The sequence below is a fragment of the Lynx rufus genome, unplaced genomic scaffold (genome assembly GCF_022079265.1).
Source record: "Lynx rufus isolate CCGP_SWC_20201006 ecotype Redwood Valley unplaced genomic scaffold, mLynRuf1.p SCAF_6, whole genome shotgun sequence".
NCBI lineage: Eukaryota > Metazoa > Chordata > Mammalia > Carnivora > Felidae > Lynx > Lynx rufus.
In genome coordinates this window covers 143,606,300-143,613,234 of record NW_025814878.1, presented here as the reverse complement: position 1 = coordinate 143,613,234, position 6,935 = coordinate 143,606,300, and the positions used below count along the sequence as shown (strand labels likewise).

The 6,935-nt window shown below is 50.4% G+C and overlaps 1 non-coding gene across 1 annotated transcript; it reads right to left on the bottom strand.

Annotated features, from left to right (window-relative positions):
* Positions 1-5,761: 5,761 nt before the first annotated feature.
* On the bottom strand, positions 5,762-5,834 carry TRNAT-CGU (transfer RNA threonine (anticodon CGU)). The gene has a single exon. It is a non-coding gene; the product is annotated as a tRNA-Thr (tRNA).
* Positions 5,835-6,935: the final 1,101 nt, after the last annotated feature.

Below are 6,935 nucleotides of genomic sequence, written 5' to 3'. Positions count from 1 at the left end.
CTCAACCGGCTGAGCCGCCCAGGTGTTCCTCAACTTTCAAAATAAATTCCATTTCAGGGACACCTGGGCCGCTCAGTCGGTTGAGAATCTGACTCCTGATTTTGGCTCAGGTCATGATCTCATGGCTCATGAGTTTAAGCCCCTCAGAGCCTACCTGGGACTCTCTCTGCCCCTGCTCTGCTCACGTGCTCTCTAAATACATACATACATACATACATTCCATTCCATTCCATTCCATTCCATTCCATTCCATTCCATTCCATTCCATTTTAAACTAACTAGAGCAGCTTCTGATTTTTGCAACCCCCAACTCCGGTTTACAAAATTCCTTCAAACAAACAGACTTTACAGGAAAATACCACCCATGCATTAAGCACCGGTGCAACCCCGCACGCCGGATTTACTGGCTGAGCTGAGCGGGAAGAAACTCCACTCTCTCAACTGCCTCTTTCAGCCGGCTCTGCAGACCTTCCTCCTCACTTCTCGGTGAAAATTCCAGTAGATCCAGCTTTTCTGGATTCTTGCTCAGGTCGACAAAGACTCCAGGGAGGCCTTGGCCCCCGGGCCTGCTTCCCCCCCCCCCCCGTTTATTTTTTCCTTTTATTTGAAGTTGATTTATTTTTGACTGAGACAGAGACAGTGTAAGCAGGGGAGGGGCAGGGGAGGAGAGAGAGAATCCTAAGCAGGCTCCATGCTGTCAGCACAGAACCTGATGCAGGGCTCGAACTCAGGAAACCGTGAGATCATGACCTGAGCCGAGATCAAGAGTCTTCAGGGGCACTAAGGAATCTACTCCTGAAATCACTGTTGCACTATCTGCTAACTAATTTGCATGTAAATTTTAAAAAAATAAAAAATAAAACAAGTTAAAATAAAAAAAAAAGTCCTCGGCTTAAGGGACTGAGCCACCCAGGCACCCCTGTCTCGCCCAGTTTAGCAAGAATCCTGCAAAGTCCGCTGCGTACGAATTCTCCCAGCCGTGACATGGGATCAGTTTCCTCGGCCTCTACCCTTGAGCTGTGGCCCCGTCTTTCACAAGAATCCCGGTGTCAGAAGTCTCTCCTCTTAGCCATCCTCAGGGCGGTAACTCTCCAACGATCTGCGCTGTGTTAGTTGGGTTCAGTCCCTCTCCCCATGACAATGGTCTTGAGTAAAATCTCACCATTTTTAATGATGGAGGCAGGTTGGGTGGGAGGACCCACAGGGGCTCCCAGAGGACCAGCCAAGAGGGTCTTTGGCTTCGAGCAGGATCGAAATCAAACAGGAGCCAGAAGGAAGCGAAACCAGTTCGGTGAATAGTGTAAGCGGTAAGAGTGTCGCAGACGCAGAGTCTGGAAGAATCGGGAAGACTCGGGAAGGGAAGGAGAGTGAGTCTTGTCGCCTGCGGTTAAGAGTTTATATCGGAGGGAGGTCCAGAGTCCTTCTCCTTAAGGAATCCGGGGCGGGGGCCAATCCAGGGCGAGCGACAGGTGGACAGGAAGTGTTACTTCACAGATCACCGTGGGTAGGGGGTACTGACGCAGCACCAGCCGGGTTTGCTGGAAGCCAGTGTCCCGAACACGCTCGGGATCCGGTGTCCGGGGGGCCTAGGAGGAAACTCAGAGAAAGACTGACTTTCTCGCCTCCCCCCTCGGAATGGGCCCAGAACCTCTTTGGTTTACTCCGAGGCAGGTGAACAGAACAGGAGTACGCGGGGCCTAGCGGAGAAACAGCAGGACCGCGCCGTTCTGAAAGAGAGGCCCTCCGGTCTCCCCACATCACCGACAAGCGTCGGAATAAGCTCTCTGTACCAATGCTAAGGAACACTCTCGTTTTCCGGTACAGCGTGATATCAACTCTTAAAATTCTCACCCAGCGTAAAGCTTTCTCCTTTCCCGGCTCGGGCCTTTTCACGATGCTGACGCTGCAGTGGGCAAGGAGGTACGTTTGGTCTCCTGAACTCTCCCTCCTCACGCACGCCGCCCGGACTGGCTGCTGTGAGGTTGGGCCACATGGGGCAGACTGTGTCTTCCAAGCCCCCCACCCGGCACCCCTCCCTACAGGAAAGAAGCCTCAGTCCCTTAGAGGAGGAGACACATACCCATCACCAAGAAACACCTGCCTTTTTCTGAGATCCGCGGAAGAATGGCTCACCCTCTCTGTCCCTCCCTCCGCACTCAGCCATCAGAGCAGCCACTCAGGCTCGCGCTTCTAGATGCTTTTAGCCATAAACCCAGAAGTTTTCTGAACCCTGTCCTTCTGGGATTTTTAGGGAGACTCATCACATAGGCCTGAGGCTCAGTAACTCAATCTCTAGTCCCTCTTCCCTTCCTGGAGGATGGGGGTAGGGGCAGCCGAACATTCCAAGCTCCTGATGGTGGCTCCGTCTTCCGGTGACCAGCCCCCACCCAGGACCCCACGCGGAGTCGCCCCTTTCGAACAAAAGACGCCCCTGTCACCGAGGACATTCCGAAGGGTTTAGCAGCTCCGCGCCAGGGACTGAGGTCAAAGACCGAGTATTAGAACAAAAGACGCTCCTAGTGCTCTTGTCACTCGGGGAAACTACAAGGGACTTGGGAGCTCTGTGCCAGGAACCGGGGACAGAGGCCGCTGTGTACCTACACACGGTCTAAACTGAAAAGCACGGTCTAAACTGCTGGGTCGATTCATATGCAGATTTTTCAGTAACTATAGCACGGTATTGTAAATGTATCTTTCCTTCCTTGTGATTTCTTTCTTTTTTCCTTTTTTTTTTTTTTGGCTTTGTTTTGTTTTAAATGATCTCTGTGCCCCACGGGGAGCTTCAGAATCACATGCCCTCCTCACTGAGCCAGTCAGTCCCTGGGATTTTCTTAATAACATTTCTTTAGCTTACTTCTAGAAGAATACAGTATACAAAATGGTGTTAATTCTTATAGATAAGGGTTCCGGTCAACAATAGGCTATTAGTAGTTAAGTTTGAGGGGAATCAAAAGTTATCTCTGGATCTTTGACTGCATGGGGATCCGGGCCCTAATCTCCCACATTGTTCAAGGTCAACTCTCTCTCTCTCTCTCTCTCTCTCTCTCTGTATATAATGCTGTACTGTATATGAAATATCACACAGCAGGCCTCTACTGTACCCAATCTCGAAAATATGACACCCCATAATGAAAACCCAGGGAATTCACCATCATGCCATTCTTCGGGTCCCAAGTTCTCTTCTTTCTTCTCCACACCTTTCAGGGTCTCCTTACATTTGGTTTACACCTAACGCCTGGGATTCTTAGCTGTGCTCAGTGGACGGGATAAGGAGACGTGACGTGTGTGTTCCGTCTACAGAGGTCAGCCTCCTTTCAGTCGATTTAGGTTTTTTTAAATTTTTTTAAATTTACATTTATTTACTTTTGAGAAACAGAGTGAGACAGAGCATGAGCGGGGGAGGGGCAGACAGAGGAGACACAGAATCTGAAGCAGGCTCCAGGCTCTGAGCAAGCAGTCAGCACAGAGCCCGATGCAGGGCTTGAACTCGAGAACTGTGAGATCGTGACCTGAGCCAAAGTCGCTCAACCGACTGAGCCACCCAGGCGCCCCTCAGCCTATTTAGTTTTTATAGTTTCACTTTCATCAGCCCCACGAGGAAGAGCGCGTTGTGAGGTGGATTCTAGAAGTCAGGGAATCATCAGAGTAACAGATTTTACATTTGGCCTCAAGCACCACGAAGTAGGGGTGGGTATTGCGACATCCAGATTTGGCCAGTGGACATGTCTCCAAAGTCTGTTCTTTTGGCCTCATTATCTTTCACACTTCTTCACCCCTTGATTGACCGTGCATGAGGTTACACATTTTATCTTGCAATTTCTTGGGCCTTGACCCTGGCTACACACACACACACACACACACCAAACAGTGGAAGCCATTGGCTTATATAATCCAAAACGAGGGGAAACAGTAACCTTGGGGACTAAAACGAGACGCCCTCAAATCGTCTGCTTCATACACACAGAGGCTAAAAGGAATTCATGTGAAAAAAGAAAAGTTCAGTCTTTCATTTGGATTTCTGGGCTATCATTCCACCAGAGATGGTTTTTGGAGGCTCACTTCATTTCTCTCTAGTTCTGTGCCAAGTGAGACGGCTCGGAGTTTCAGAATCATAATGAGAAGCCGTGTTTTAGGTCTTTTCTTATTCTGCCAAGCAGTTTTTCTTGTCACCCTCTGCTCTCCTTTCTGCCCCTTCCCTCTGCTCCCCCGGGTCCCTCAGGAGACCGCCAGAGCGCTCTGAGGCCCAGCCAGCAAAGTGTAGCTTCCCGTTTACAAAGCAACTTTGGAACAGAGGCTATTTCTGAATCGGGAAAGAAACGCACTGGCGTATTATTTTCGACAGAGAAGTTAAAGATCATTAATAGTGCTTGTTATATTTAGCAAGAAAGTTTTGCTTTTTCCCCTAAAGTGCTGAATTATAATAGTTTCCTTAGGACCGATAACTACGGACACGGAATTTCCTATCTACTACCAAGAAGTGCCATTTTAGTAAGAAAAAGAGAAAAAAAGCCATCAGTTATTTAGTGGGCCTGATACATATGCTGTAATAAAGGTGTACAAATGGTGTTAGAAAAAGCACCGCTCGCCTAGATTGAGGGTAAAGCGACCCACGAGCCGAATCCTGAAAGATGGGGAGGACTTTGCCAGAACAAGGGTTGGGGGTGGTTGGGGGTGTATTTCGAGCAGAGAGAGCAGCGTCCGCAAAGTCACGAAAGCACAACGAACCCCGGAGACTCTGAGGAACAGCCAGAGTCCTTAGCTGGGAGCAGCAGAAAGCTGACTGATTTTAACGAAAATGAATCAAATGTGTCTTTCAGAGTTTACAGTACCCTTTCCAAACACCTTGCAAAGGGAGGTGTGTTGGATTGTTTTCAAAACTCCAAAGTACTTTCTGGAGAAATATGTCTGTGGCTTATATACTTATAATTACTATATTATTAATTATTTGATACAAGCGTGGTGTAGGGAGATTCCATCAGTTGAATCTCTGGTGTGGATTATTGGTTTTAGCAACATACGGAAGCCATTCAGCTGATAGCCAGTGTTCACGTTGGGGGCAGCCAATTCCAGTCATGAGACAACAAAATGAGGCCAGAAGGAGGAGTCCCAGATTTGGTAGAATCGTTATCAGGGCTGAGTTGCTCTTTGGTCTTCTCGGTTTGCTGCCCTTGGCTCCTTGACCTTCAGATTGTTTTTATGCCTCCTAAGGTATTTGCAGAGTCGCCGCACTCCGGGTACAGTCTTTAGCTGGGCTTCACTCAACAAACCTTTGCTGAGCACACACTAGGGTCCCCACTTGGCCAGGCTCTGAGATACAAGAGTAAATCGGATGTGACTCCTGTCTGCGGGCGAGTTTAGCGTCCACTGGGTAAGTGCGATAAGATCCATGATTATAACACAATTCCTTTAGGCCTCCAGGGGCTGAACGAGGCAGGACCCCAGGGTGGGCTTGAAGCTCCATACAAATCAGCTTCCCCGATGGCTTATATCGGCAGTAGTGACACTGTGGCTCTTCAGGTTTTTTCTGCACCTGAATTTCAGGTGTTACCAGTAATGCAGGTGGCGCAGCGGCTCAATTTCCATTTGTTAGGAGAAATTTCCATTTTAGAATCGTCTCCTTTTGTTCGCAGCAATTTTCTGAGAATTCGGAATAGAGATGCGGTCGGTTCATTTCTAGTTCTTGATTCCGGTGTCAATGAAACATTCCTTTTGAAATCATCTACCAAAGATGAAAAAAAAAAAAAAAAAAGGCAGCTACTGGAGGCCCCAGTGAGATTCGAACTCACGACCCCTGGTTTACGAGACCAGTGCTCTAACCCCTGAGCTACGGAGCCTCGGTGAGACCCTCTTTGACTCCTTGTCCTAAGGTTGATTATATATTCAAATGTCTGGGTTCCTGTTTTTTAAGTTTCTGGAAATTTCATGTTCCACCCTCATTCCCTTTCCTACTTTCTCCGTGACAGTTTCAACATCAGAAGGGCTGTCTGGGGACCGGGCTCGGACCAGCAGCGCCTCAAAGTAACGAGACCGGGGTCAGGGAGGAAACGCGCCCGGAAGCCGCGGGCCCCCGAGCCAAGCCCGCAGCAGGTGCGCCTGGAGCTGGCAGGGACCGCTTCCCTCCGTACTCTCGCGGCTCGGTCGCTGGCTTACACGGAAACAGGAGGAACCAAACCCAAACACACCTCGACTGCTGGCCAGGCCAAAGGAGTCATGAAAACGACCCGGAAAAGCAAGATTCCGGCGCTGGGAAGCGGGGGGCCGCGCGGCGCTTCCGCCCGGGACTCCGGAATGCGCGCTCCACGCGGCAGGGGAGAGGCCGTGCGACCCTTGCCTGCAGGGCCGGCGGCCAGCCGGGCAGAGGGACCCACAGGCTGGGACAACCACCGTGCGCAGGCGCAGCACTGCCTGTGTGCCCTGGGGCCTCGGGAACGCACGCGATCGATCGGAAACCTAACAAGGGGTGGGCGTGTCCATGAAGGTGAGAGCGAGGTCAGTGGAGGGGGTTCAATGTTACCACTTACTCTTCGGCGGGCGCCGTGCTGACCCCGCTAGGATTAGAGGTCCGCCCCCCGCCTCCGGGAGCGGCCAGTGTGTTCACATTCTCCCAAATCCTCGACTTGCCTGCGCAGAAGGGCCCTGTCTTCCGAAGCTTCGCGTCGTCGCCAGAGTATCGGAGAAGGGGGTGCAGGCCCGAGGAGGGTCAGAAAGTCCCAGCCGGCCTGTGATTTGCAGGTTTGTGTACAATGTTCACTTCCTGCTTCTAGCACCTAAAGAAATGTATAACGTCGGTCAAACAGGCCTGTTAGGGTCCGAGAAATCACTTGAACTTTTTTGGGGGGGTTGTTTTATTTTTTAATGATCTTAAGTGATCTCAGTGGGCTCTCTGCCCTTCCCTGTCTGCAGAGACAAAGGCTGAAATGCGTTCATTCGATGAG